At 40.0% G+C, this 14,051-nt stretch overlaps 1 non-coding gene across 1 annotated transcript; it reads right to left on the reverse strand.

Annotated features, from left to right (window-relative positions):
- Positions 1-712: 712 nt before the first annotated feature.
- LOC118144654 (U6 spliceosomal RNA) lies at positions 713-815 on the reverse strand. Its single transcript, XR_004729407.1, has one exon. It is a non-coding gene; the product is annotated as a U6 spliceosomal RNA (small nuclear RNA).
- Positions 816-14,051: the final 13,236 nt, after the last annotated feature.

The raw sequence follows: 14,051 nt of genomic DNA on the forward strand, positions 1-14,051 counted from the left end.
AGTGTTGTTCAGGTTTTCTATTTCCTTACTAATCTTCTGTCTGGTTCTTCTGTCAACTATTAAATGTAACTGTTAAAGTCTTCTACTACATTCTGGTCCTGTGTTTTTCTTCCTTCAATTCTTTCAAAGCCTGATTTATATATTTAGGAACTCTTAGGTTTAGTGTCTAAATATTCATAATCATAATATATTTATGATGAATTGAATATTTTTATATTATATAATGTCCTTCTTTGTCTCCTGAAAGGTGATTTTTGTTTTGTTTTTGTTTTGAGATGGAGTCTTACTCTGTCTCCCAGACTGGAGTGCAGTGATGCAATCTTGGCTCACTGTAACCTTCACCTCCAGGTTCAAGCAATTCTTCTGCCTCAGCCTCCTGAGTAGCTGGGACTACAGGCACACACCTATATATTTTTTATATTTTAGTAGGTACGGGGTTTCACCATGTTTCCCAGGCTGGTCTTAAATTCCTGGGCTCAGGCAATCCTCCTGCCTTTGCCTCCCAAAGGGCAAGGACTATAGGCATGAGCCACCATGCCTGGCCTGTCTCCTGTAAGTTTTTAATTTCAAGTCTATTTGTTTGATATTAGAGCCACTTTTGCTGTATTTCAGTTATTATTTGCCTGGAATATGGCTTTCCATTTTTTCACTTTTAACCTATATATATCTTGATATTAAGACCATTTTCTAATTTTCTTAATTGCCTTTTTAAAAAAAAATAAAATAGTTCACAAATTTACATGTTATCCTTGCTCAAGGGCCACATTAACCTTCAGTCTTCTTCCAACTTTAGTTTACGTACTGCTGAAAAAAACTCTGTCAAATATTTTTGCATGTCTTGTGACTTTTTGTCCCTCGTTTTCTCTGATTTCCTTTGTATTATACTGATTTTTTTGTATTGATATACTTCGATTCTTTTTTTCATTTTCATTTTTCCTGTATTCTATAAACATTTTTTATCCTCACCATGGCAATTATTTAAAGCATCTTAAAGTTATAATAGTCTATTTTATTTTATTTTTTTTCTCTCTTTTTTTGATGATTTTTTAAAATTGCATTTTAGGTTTTCGAGTACATGTGCAGAATATGCAAGACATTTGCATAGGTACACACATGGCAGTGTGTTTTGCTGCCTTCCTCCCCTTCACCCACATTTGGCATTTCTACCCAGGCTATTCCTCCCCAGCTCCCCGACCGCTGTCCTTCCGCTCTTCCCCCCAATAGACCTCAGTGTTTGGTACTCCATTCCCTGTGTCCATGTGTTCTCATTTTTCATCACCCAACTATGAGTGAGAATATACGGTATTTCATTTTCTGTTCTTGTGTCAGTTTGCTGAGAATAATGTTCTCCAGATTCATCCATGTCCCTACAAATGAAACGAACTCATCATTTCTGATTGCTGCATAATATTCCATGGTGTATATGTGCCATATTTTCCCAATAGAGTCTATCATCGATAGGCGTTTGGGTTGGTTCCAGGTCTTTGCTGTTGTAAACAGTGCTGCAATGAACATTCGTGTGCATGTGCCCTTATAGTAGAATGATTTATAGACCTTTGGATATATACCCAGCAATGGGATTGCTGGGTCAAACGGCATTTCTATTTCTAAGGCCTTGAGGAATCGCCACACTATCTTCCACAATGGTTGAACTAATTTACATTCCCACCAACAGTGTAAAAGTGTTCCTATTTCTTCACATCCTCTCCAGCATCTGTTTCCAGATGTTTTAATGATCACCATTCTAACTGGCGTGAGATGGTATCTCAATGAGGTTTTGATTTGCATCTCCCTAATAACCAGTGATGATGAGCATTTTTCCATATGTTTGTTGGCCTCATGTATGTCTTCTTTCGTTAAGTGTCTGTTCATATCCTTTGCCCATTTTTGAATGGGCTTGTTTGTTTTTTTCCTGTAAATCTGTTTGAGTTCTTTGTAAATTCTGGATATCAGCCCTTTGTCAGATGAATAGACAGCAAACATTTTTTCCCATTCTGTTGGTTGCTGATTCAGTCTAGTGACTGTTTCTTTTGCTGTGCAGAAGCTGTGGAGTTTGATTAGGTCCCATTTGTCTATTTTGGCTTTTGTTGCCATTGCTTTTGGTGTTTTGGTCATGAAGTCCTTGCCTACTCCTATGTCCTGAATGGTTTTGCCTAGATTTCCTTCTAGGGTTTTTATGGTTCCAGGTCTTATGTTTAAGTCTTTAATCCATCTGGAGTTTATTTTAGTGTAAGGTGTCAGGAAGGGGTCCAGTTTCTGCTTTCTTCACATGGCTAGCCAGTTTTCCCGACACCCTTTATTAAACAGGGAATCCTTTCCCCATTGCTTATTTTTGTCAGGTTCTTAAAAGATTGTATGGTTGTAGATATGGTGTGTTGTTTCCGATGACTCTGTTCTGTTCCATTGGTCTATATCTGTGTTTTGGTACCAGTACCATGCTGTTTTGATTACTGTAGCCTTGTAGTATAGTTTGAAATCCGGTAGTGTGATGCCCCCCGCTGTGTTCTTTTTGCTTAGAATTGACTTGGCTATGCGGGCTCTCTTTTGGTTCCATATAAAGTTCATGATGGTTTTTTCCAGTTCTGTGAAGAAAGTCAATGGTAGCTTGATGGGGATAGCGTTGATTCTGTTAATTACTTTGGGCAGTATAGCCATTTTCACAATATTAATTCTTCCTAACCATGAACATGGAATGTTTCTCCATCTGTTTGTGTCCTCTCTGATTTCGTTGGCAGTGGTTTGTAGTGCTCCTTGAAGAGGTCTCTTACGTTCCTTGTGAGTTGTATTCCAAGGTATTTTATTCTTTTTGTAGCAATTGTGAATTGCAGTTCGTTCTTGATTTGGCTTTCTTTAAGTCTGTTATTGGTGTAGACGAATGCTTGTGATTTTTGCATATTGATTTTATATCCCGAGACTTTGCTGAAGTTGCTTATCAGTTTCAGGAGTTTTTGGGCTGAGGCGATGGGGTCTTCTAGGTATACTATCATATCATCTGGAAATAGAGACAATTTGGCTTCCACCTTTCCTATTTGAATACCCTTTATTTCTTTTTCTTGCCTGATTGCTCTGGCTAGAACTTCCAGTACTATATTGAATAGGAGTGGTGACAGAGGGCATCCTTGTCTAGTGCCAGATTTCAAAGGGAATGCTTCCAGTTTTTGCCCATTCAGTATGATATTGGCTGTTGGTTTGTCATAAATAGCTTTTATTACTTTGAGATACGTTCCATCGATACCGAGTTTATTGAGGGTTTTTAGCATAAAGGGCTGTTGAATTTTGTCAAATGCCTTCTCTGCATCAATTGAGATAATCATGTGGTTTTTGTTTTTGGTTCTGTTTATGTGGTGAATTACGTTGATAGACTTGTGTATGTTGAACAGACCTGGACTTTTTTGTGTGGTAGGCTCTTAATTGCTGCCTCGACTTCAGACCTTGTTGTTGGTCTATTCATATTTTTGGCTTCCTCCAGGTTTAGGCTTGGGTGGACACAAGTGTCCAGAAATTTATCCATTTTTCCAGGTTTACTAGTTTATGTGCATGGAGTTGTTTGTAATATTCTCTGATAATGGTTTGAATTGCTGTGGAATATGTGGTGATTTCCCCTTTATCATTTTTATTGCATCTATTTGGTTGTTCTCTTTTCTTTTTTATCAGTCTGGCTAGTGGTCTGTCTATTTTGTTGATCTTTTCAAAAAACCAGCTCTTGGATTTATTGATTTTTTGAAGGGTTTTTCATGTCTCTATCTCATTCAGTTCTGCTCTGATCTTAGTTATTTTTTATCTTCTGCTAGGTTTTGAGTTTTTTTTGATCTTGCTCCTCTAGCTCTTTCAATTTGGATGATAGGGTGTCAATTTTGGATTTCTCCACTCTTTTCATATGGTCACTTATTGCTATATATTTTCCTCTAGAGACTGCTCATAATGTGTCGCAGAGATTCTGGCATGTTGTGTCTTCTTTCTCATTGGTTTTGAAGAACTTCTTTATTTCTGCCTTCATGTCATTGTTTATCCAGTCAACATTCAAGAGCCAGTTGTTCAGTTTCCGTGAAGCTGTGTGGTTCTGGGTTAGTTTCTGAATTCTGAGTTCTAACTTGATTTCACTATGATGTGAGAGACTGTTTTTTATGATTTCAGTTGTTTTGCATTTGTTGAAGACTGCTTTACTTTCAATTATGTGGTCAGTTTTCAAGTAGGTGAGATGTGGTGCTGAGAAGAATGTATATTCTGTGGATTTGGGGTGGAGAGTTCTGTAAATGTCTATCAGATTTGCTTGCTCCAGGTCTGAGTTCAAGCCCTGGATATTCTTGTTGATTTTCTGTCTGGTTGATGTGTCTAATATTGAAAGTGGAGTGTTAAAGTCTCCCACTATTGTTGTGTGGTAGTCTAAGTCTTTTTGTAAGTCATTAAGAACTTGCCTTATATATCTGGGTTCTCCTGTATGGGGTCCATATATATTTAGAATCATTAGCTCTTCTTATTTTATCAATCCTTTTATTATTATGTAATTACCTTCTTTGTCTCTTTTGATCTTTGTTGCTTTAAAGTGTATTTTATCAGAGATGAGAATTGCAACTCCTGCTTCTTTTTGCTCTCCATTTGCTTGGTAAATCTTTTTTTATCCCTTTATTTTCAGCCTTTGTGTATCCTTGCATGTGAGATGGGTTTCCTGGATACAGCACACTGATGGGTTTTGATTTTTTATCCAATTTGCTAGTCTGTGTCTTTTGATTGGTGCATTTAACCCATTTATATTTAGGGTTAATATGGTTATGTGTGAATTTGATACTGCCGTTTTGATGCTCGCTGGCTGTTTTGCCTGTTAGTTGATGAAGATTCTTCATTTTGTTGATGCCCTTTAGCATTCAGTGTGATTTTGGAATGGCTGGTACTGGTTGTTCCTTTTTATGTGTAGTGGCTCTTTCAGGAGCTCTTGTAAAGCAGGCCTGGTGGTGACAAACTCTCTGAGTACTTGCTTGTTCACAAAGGATTTTATTTTTCCTTCACTTCTGAAGCTCAGTTTGGCTGGATATGAAATTCTGGGTTGAAAGTTCCTTTTTTTAAGGATCTTGTATATTGGCCCCCACTCTCTTCTTGCTTGTAGAGTTTCTGCCGAGAGATCTGCTGTGAGTCTGATGGATTTCCCTTTGTGGGTGACCCGACCTTTCTCTCTGGTTGCCCTTAGTATTTTCTCCTTCATTTCAACCTTTTTGAATCTGACGATTATGTGCCTTGGGGTTGCTCTTCTTGCGGAATATCTTTGTGGTGTTCTCTGTATTTCCTGGATTTGAGTGTTGGCCTGCCTTGCTAGGTGGGGGAAATTTTCCTGCATGATATCCTGAAGAGTATTTTCCAGATTGAATTCTTTCTCTTTGTCCCCTTCTGGTATACCTATCAAACGTAGGTTAGGTCTCTTTACATAGTCCCACATTTCTTGGAGACTTTGTTCATTCCTTTTTGTGTTTTTTTCTCTAATCTTGGTTTCTCATTTTATTTCATTGAGTTGATCTTTGACTTCTGATATTCTTTCTTCTGCTTGTTCAATTCAGCTGTTGAAACTTGTGCATGCTTTGTGAAGTATTCGTGTTGTGTTTTTAAGCTCCTTCAATTCATTCATATTTCTCTCTAAGTTATCCATTCTTGTTATCATTTCCGCCAACCTTTTTTCAAATCTTTTTTCAAGGTTCTTAGTTTCTTTGCATTGATTTAAAACATGTTCTTTTAGCTCACAGAAGTTTCTCATTACCCACCTTCTGAAGTCTGATTCCGTCATTTCATCAGTCATTCTCCATCCAGCTTTGTTCCCTTGCTTGTGAGGAGATTTGGTCCTTTGTAGGATGTGAGGTGTTCTGGTTTTGGGCGTTTTCCCTTTTTTTGCACTGGTTTCTTCCCATCTTTTGGATTTATCGACCTGTCGTCTGAGTAGTTGCTGACTTTTCGATTGGGTCTCTCAGTGGACGCCCAGATTGTTGATAATGAGGTATTTCTGTTACTTGGTTTTCCTTCTACCAGTCTAGCCCCTCTGCTGTATGACTGCTGAGGTCCACTGCAGGCCCTGCTTGTCTGTGGTACACCTGTAGCAGCTGCAGAACAGTGAGTGATACTACCAGTTTCTTCTGCTGCTATCTTTGTCCCAGAATGATGCCCTGCTAATGTCAGTCTGATTAGTCCTTTTTGAGGTGACTCTGGATATACAGGGGTCAGGGAGCTGCTTGAGGAGATGGTCTGTACTTTATAGGGGCTCAAGTGCTGAGCTGTGAGCTCCGTTGTTCATTCAGGGCTGTTAGTTAGGCTGCTACATTTATGTCTGCTGCAGCAGAAATCTTAAAACCCCTTCTTTTCCTCAGATGCTCTGTCTCCGGGGGTTGGGGCTTTCTTTATGAGTGTCTGTTGCACTATCCTACCCAGCTAGGAGGCAGTCTAGTCACTATTTCCCTGACAAGGCTCTGCCCTGCTGATGTGGAGTTTGCCCTGTTGCTGGGGGCTCTGCTTTTCACCTGCGGGCTCTGCCCTGCTGCCATGGGCTCCACCCTGCAGCAGAGTCTCTCTGTTATGGTGGGTTGCCTCAGCAACGGCAGGCTGTGTCAGCAATGGGAGTGTACCTCAGTAGGGGCGGATTGCCTCGGTAATGGCAGACGCCCCTCCCCCATCGAGCTGCACCATCCTGGGTTCAGCTGTGCCCACAGTGAAACTCTCCACCCAGAGCATTTCGAATTGTTGTTTTGTTTGTCCCTGTGGGGGTGAAACCCACTGAGCCTGCTCGCCTGGCTTCCTGCCTCCGAGCACCTTTCTTTGTTTTTTTCTTTTTTAAGTTGAATGGATGGCTCTCTCTCAGGTGTTTCGGTCACTTACCGTTAGGACTCCAAGATCTGTGTGATTTCCCATGCTGCGAGCCACTGCACTGGCTCAAACGCCACTTCCCAGGAATCTCCTGGTCTGGCTCACTAGTTTAATCAGATGGATATGCTAATCTGCCCTCCCAAATCTCAGATTGCCAGTTTAGCAGGGCACGTGGGCCAGTTTGTATTGTGCTGATTGTTGTGGGGTGCCGCTGTGCTGCAGCACCGGCCGAAGTGGCTGCAACAGCCAAAATGGCTGTGCTTGCATATCGTGTCTTTCCTACACCTGGGAATTTCCCCAATCTGTGGGCAACAAAGATTTGTCTGGAAATGCAGCTTTGACTCACCCTCTGAGCATTCACTGAGAGCTGTGATCCTGAGTTGTTCTTATCATGCCATCTTGAATCCTCCCCCAGTAGAACGATTTATAATCCTTTCGGTATATACCCGGTAATGGGATTGCTGGGTCAAATGGTATTTCTATTTCTAGGTTTTTGAGGAAGCACCACACTGTATTCCACAATGGTTGAACTAGTTTACACTCCCACCAACAGTGTAAAAGTGTTCCTTTTTCTCAACATCCTTTCCAGCATCTGTGGTCTCCCGATTTTTTAATGATCACCATTTTAACTGGTGTGAGGTGGTATCTCAATGTGGTTTTGATTTGCATTTCTCTAATAGTCAGTGATGATGAGCATTTTTTTGTATGTTTATTGGCCTCATATATGTCATCTTTTGAAAAATGTGTGTTCATATCCTTCTCCCACTTTTGGATTTTTTTTTTGTTGTTGTTGTTATTACTCTGTTTTAGTTATTTGTGGATTCTGGATATTAGCCCTTTGTCAGGTGAGTAGATTGCAAAACTTTTTTCCCAAAATATTTTTCTCATTCTTTTGGTTGCTGGTTCACTCTAATAATTGTTTCTTTTGCTATACAGCAGCTCTGGAGTTTAAATAGTTTCAATTTCTCTATTTCGGCTTTTGTTGCCAATGCTTTTGGTGTTTTAGTCATGAAGTCCTTGCTTATGCTTATGTCCTAAATGGTTTCGCCTAGGTTTTCTTTTAGGGTTTTTGTGGTGTTAGGTCTTATGTTTAAGTCTTTAATCCATCTGGAGTTAATTTTAGTGTAAGGTGTCAGGAAGGGGTCCAGTTTCTGCTTTCTGCACACTGCTAGCCAGTTTTCCCAACACCATTTATTAAACAGGGAACTGCTTCCCCATTGCTTGTTTTTGTCAGGTTTGTCAAAGATTAGATAGTTGTAGATGTGTAGCATTGCCTCCAAGGCCTCTGTTATGTTCCATTGGTCTATATCTCTGTGTTGGTAACAGTACCATGCTGTTTTGATCACTGTAGCGTTGTATTATATTTTGAAATCAGGTAGCATGATTACTTTGGCTTTGTTCTTTTTGCTTAGTATTGTCTTGTGTATGTGGGCTCTCTTTTGGTTCATGAAGTTTAAGGTGTTTCTTTTCCAGTTCTGTGAAGAAGGTCATTGGTAGCTTGATGGGGTAGTGTTGAATCTATAGATTACTTTGGGCAGTATGGCCATTTTCACCTTGATTATTCCTAGCCATGAGCATGAAATGTTTCTCCGTTTGTTTACGTCTTCTTTTATTTCTTTAAGCAGTGGTTTGTAGTTCTTCTTGAAGAGGTCCTTCACATCATTAGTTGTATTCCTAGGTATTTTATTCTCCTTGTAGCAATTGTGAATGGGAGTTCATTCATGATTTGGCTCTCCGTTAGCCTGTTATTGGTGTATAGAAATGCTTGTGATTTCTGCACATTGATTTTGTATCCTGAGACTTTGCTGAAGTTGCTTATTAGTTTAAGGAGATTCTGGACTGAGATGATAGGGTCTTCTAAATATACAATCATGTCATCTGCAAATAGAGACAATTTGACTTCCTCTTGTCCTAATTGAATTCCCCTTATTTTTTTTCTTGCCTAATTGCTCTGGCAAGAACTTCCAATACTATTTTGAATAGGAGTGGAGACAGAGGGCATCCTTGTTTAGTGCTGGATTTCAAAGGGAATGCTTTCAGTTTTTGCCCATTCAGTATGATATTGGCTGTAGGTTTGTCATAAATAGCTTTTATTATTTTGAGATATGTTCCTTCAATATCTAGTTTATTGAGAGTTTTTGCATAAAGCACTGTTGAATTGTGTCGAAGACCTTCTCTGCATCTATTGAGATAATCATGTGGTTTTTGTCTTTGGTTCTGTTTATATGGTCGATTACATTTATAGACATGCATATGTTTAACCAGCTTTGCATCCCTGAAATGAAGGCTAGTTGGTCATGATGGATAAGCTTTTTGATGTGCTGTTGCAATCAGTTTGCCAGTATTTTATTGAGGATTTTTTCATCTATGTTCATCATGGATATTGGCCTGAAGTTTTCTTCTTTTGTTGAGTCTCTGCCAGGTTTTGGTATCAGGATGATGTTGGTCTCATAAAATGATTTGGGAAGGATTTCCTCTTTTGAATTGTTTGAAATAGTTTCAGAAGGAATGGTACCAGCTCCTTTTTGTACATCTGGTAGAATTCAGCTGTGAACCCTTCTGGACCTGGACTTTTATTTGTTGGTAGGCTATTAATTGCTGCCTCAACTTCCGCCCTTGTTATTCGTCTGTTCAAGCTTTCAACTTCTTCCTGGTTTAGGCTTGGGAGGGTGCAAGTCCTTTTTGTGGATGTTGAAGCTATTTCTTTCTGCTTCTTAGCTTTCCTTCTAACAGTCTGGTTCCTCTGCCACAAGACCACTGGAGGTCCACTCCAGACCCTGTTCACCTGGGGATTGCCTGCGGGGGCTGCAGAACAGCAAGGGTTACCACAGGTTTCTTCCTCTGCTATCATCATCACAGAAGGGTACCTACCAGATGTTGGAATTTATCCATTTCTTCCAGTTTTACTGAATTATGTGCTTAGAGTTGTTTGTAGTAGTCTGATTGTAATTTGTATTTCTGTCGAGTGGGTGGTGATATCCCCTTTATCATTTTTTATTGCATCTATTTGATTCTTCTTCTTTTTATTTTTATTTAATCTGGCTAGCAGTCTATTTTATTGATATTTTCAAAAAACCAGCTCCAGGATTTATTGATTATTTTTTGAAGGATTTTTTTTTTTGTCTCTAGCTCCTTCAATTCTGCTGTAATCTTAGTTTTTTCTTGTCTTCTGCTATCTTTTGAGTTTTTTATATCTTACTCCTCTAACTCTTTCAATTTTGATGATAGGGTGTCGATTTTAGATATTTCCTCACTTCTTTGGTGGGCATTTATTGCTATAAATTTTCCTCTAGACACTGCTTTAAATATTTCCCTGGGATTCTGGTATGTTGTGTCTTCATTCTTGTTGGTTTGAAAGAACATCTTTATTTCTGCCTTCATTTTATTGTTTATCCAGTTGACATTCAGGAGCCAGTTGTTTAGTTTCCATGTGGTTGCACAGTTCTGAGTTAGCTTCTTAATTCTGAGTTCTAATTTGATTGCACTGTGATCTTAGAGACTGTTTGTTATGATTTCCATTCTTTTGCATTTGTTGAGGAGTGATTTACTTCCAATTATATGGCCAATTTTAGAGTAGGTGCCATGCGGTGCTGAGAATAATGTATATTCTGTGGATTTGGGGTGGAGATTTCTGTAGATATCTATTAGGTCTGCTTGGTCCATATCTGAGTTCAAGTCCTGGATTCTGTCTCATTGATCTGTCCGATATTGAGAGTGGAGTGTTAAAGTCTCCTTCTATTATTGTGTGGGAGTTTAAGTCTCTTTGTAGGTCATTAAGAACTTTCTTTATAAACCCGGGTGCTCCTGTATTGGGTGCATATATATTTAGGATTGTTAGCTCTTGATGCATTGATCCTTTTACCATTATGCAATGCCCTTCTTTGTCTCTTTTGATCTTCGTGGGTTTAAAGTCCATTTTATCAGAGACTAGGATTGCAACTCCTGCATTTTTTTTGCTTTCCATTTGCTTGATAAATTTTCCTCCATCCCTTTATTTTTATATTATGTGTGTCCTTGCACGTAAGACGGGTATTCTGAATATAGCACATCGATTGTTTTAGACTTATTATCCAATTTTCCAGTCTGTATCTTTTGATTGGGGCATTTAGTCCATTTCCATTAAAGATTGATATTGTTATGTGTGAATTTGAACCTGCCATTTTGATGCTAGCTGGTTGTTTTGCCCATTAGTTGACACATTTTCTTTATTGTGTCAATGGTCTTTACCATTTGGTACATTTTTGGAGTGGCTGGTACTGGTTGTTCCCTTCCTTGTTTTTTTGTTTTTGTTTTGAGACTGAGTTTCACTCTTGTTACCCAGGCTGGAGTGCAATGGCACAATCTCGGCTCATTGCAACCTCCACCTCCTGAGTTCAAGTAATGCTCCTGCCCCAGTCTCTCGAGTAGCTGGAACTACAGGCATGCATCAACATGCCCAGCTAATTTTTGCATTTTTAGTAGAGACAGGATTTCACCATGTTAACCAGGATGGTCTTGATCTCTTGACCTCATGATCCACCTGCCTCAGTCTCCCAAAGTGCTGGGATTATAGGCGTGAACCACCGTGCCTGGCCTCCTTTTTTGTTTAGTGCGCTTCTTTCAGGAGCTCTTGTAAGGCAGGCCTGGAGGTGATGAAATCTCTCAGCAATTGCTTGTCCATAAAGGATTTTCTTTCTCCTTCGCTTATGAAGGTTAGTTTGGCTGGATATGAGATTCTAGGTTGAAAGTTCTTCTCTTTAAGGATGTTGAATATTGGCCCTCCACTTTCTTCTGGCTTGTAGAGTTTCTGCAGAGAAATTCACTGTGAGTCTGATGGGCTTCCCATTGTGGATAACCTGGCCTTTCTCTCTGGTTGCACTTAGCATTTTTTCTCTTCATTTCAACCCTGGTGAATCTGATGATTAGGTGCCTTGGGGTTGCTCTTCTTGAGGAATATCTTTGTGGTGTTCTCTGTATTACCTGGACTTGAATGGTGGCCTGCCTTGCTAGGTTGGGGAAGTTCTCCTGGATAACATTCTGTAGAGTGTTTTCCAGCTTGAATTCATTCTCTCTGCCATATTCAGGTACACCTAGGAATCATAGATTAGATCTTTTCACATAATCCCATATTTCTTGGAGGCTTTGTTCATTTCTTCTCACTCTTTTTTTCTGTATTCTTGCTTTCTCATTTTATTTCATTGAGTTGATCTTCAGTCTCTGATATCCTTTCTTCTGTTTGGTCAATTCAGTTACTGAAACTTGCATATGCTTTGTGAAGTTCTCGTGCTGCATTTCTCAGCTCCCTCAAGTCGTTTATATTCTTCTCTAAGCTGTTTATTCTAGTTAGCATCTCATCTAACCTTTCTTCTAGTTTCTTAGTTTCTTTCCACTGGGTTAGATCATGTTCTTTTAGCTCTGAGAAGTTTGTTTTTACCCACCTTCTGAAGCCTGTGTCTGTCAATTCATCTGATTCGTTCTCTATCCATCTTTTATCCCTAGCTGGTGAGGAGCTGTGATCCCTTGGAGGAGGAGAGGCATTCTGGTTTTTGGTGTTTTCCTCCTTTTTGTGCTGGTTTCTTCCCACCTTAGTGGTTTTATCTACCTGTGGTCTTTGTAGTTGCTGACTGTTGGATGGAGTCTCTGAGTGGATGTCCTTTTTGTTGATGTTGAAGCTATTTCTTTCTGCTTCTTAGTTTTTCTTCTAACAATCTGGCTCCACTGCTGCAGGACTGCTGGAAGTCCACTCCCGAATCCCCTCACCTGGGGATTTCCCATGGGAGCTGCAGAACAGCAAGGGTTGCCACAGGTTTCTTCCTCTGCTGTCATCGACCCAGAAGGGTACCTCCCATATGTTGGCCTGATATCCCCTTTATAAGTTGTCTCTTTGGGTATATGGGGGTCGCGGAGCTGCTTGAGGAGGCAGTCTCTTCCTTATAGGAACTCACATACTGTGCTGGGAGCTCCACTGTTCCACACAGAGCTGTTGGGCAGGCACCTTTAAGTCTGCTGCAGCTGAACTCATAACCACCTCATTTCTCAGATGCTCTGTCCTAGGAGGGTTGGCTTTATTTATAAGTCCTTCTTGTGTTGCTACCTTTTTTTATAGATGCACACCCTTCCCTGCACTGAGCTGGATGGTCCTGGGTTCAGCTGTGCTTGGTGCAATACCAGAGCATTTCATATTGCTTGTTTTGTGGGGCTGGTACCCACTGAGCCAGATCCCCTATCTCCCTGTCTTAGCCCCCTCCGTTTCAGTTGAATTGGTGGTTCTGTCACCCAGGCATTCCGGGAGCCTGCCAAAAAGGCAGCTCAGACTTGTGTGAGTTTCTGAGTGCTGACATGGCACCGGCTGAAACTGCCATGCAGAAAAGTGGTGGCGCTTTTTCAGCCCGGGAATCTCCTGGTCTGTGGGCAGTGAAAACTTGTTTGGAAATGCGATGAGCACTCACCCTCTGTGCTGCTCTCACTGGGGACTGCACTCCAGAGCTGTTCCTATTTGGCCATCTTGGATCCCTCCTGATTTTTTTAACTTATATTGGGAGAATGTTAGACTTGGAGGCACCTAAGATCTTGCTCTAAGTTTCTACACCTGAAAATCTTTGAAAGAGATAAAAATTCCTTGTACTCCACTTCCTGTAACTCTTGCAGTTTCCAAATACTTTTACTTATGTGGAAATGCTCTCATGTCCAAGAGTGCCTTTAAAGTTAAGCTAAGGGGAGGCTGTTGATCTTTAGTACACTGCTTTTTCTGCTGTTTTATTCAGGGGGCTTTCTCAAAATTTAGGTTTTCATTTTTTACATTTCACAGCTTCCTTTGGAGCACAGGCATTGCAGAAAGATATTAGAGCTTTTGAATAGCATTATGGACTTTTTTTGCATTAATTTTTACTTTTACAAAATTACATCAAATATTATTTATGTTAATTACTGAGTTTTATGGGGGCCCCTTAATTGAAACTCTAGGTGATTGCCTCATTTGCTTCACTCTGGTTCTGTCCCTGAGAGAGGAACACAGAAGAGATGGCTAAAAAAAATGAGAACAAATAAGCCTCCCAGAATTTTGTCAAACAACAGGCCAATAATTAAGAAAAGTAGATGCTACATAGCTAGTTATAATGAACATGCAGTAAGTGGATTGTCTCAGTAATTTATAGAGAAACCCCCCAACTAGGAGTGTAGGTAGGTGGGGACAAAAGAGAGACAACAAAGTACTACAGGTAGAGCACTTCCTTTTT

This window comes from Callithrix jacchus, chromosome 9 (genome assembly GCF_049354715.1).
Source record: "Callithrix jacchus isolate 240 chromosome 9, calJac240_pri, whole genome shotgun sequence".
In the NCBI taxonomy this organism is placed as follows: Eukaryota; Metazoa; Chordata; class Mammalia; order Primates; family Cebidae; genus Callithrix; species Callithrix jacchus.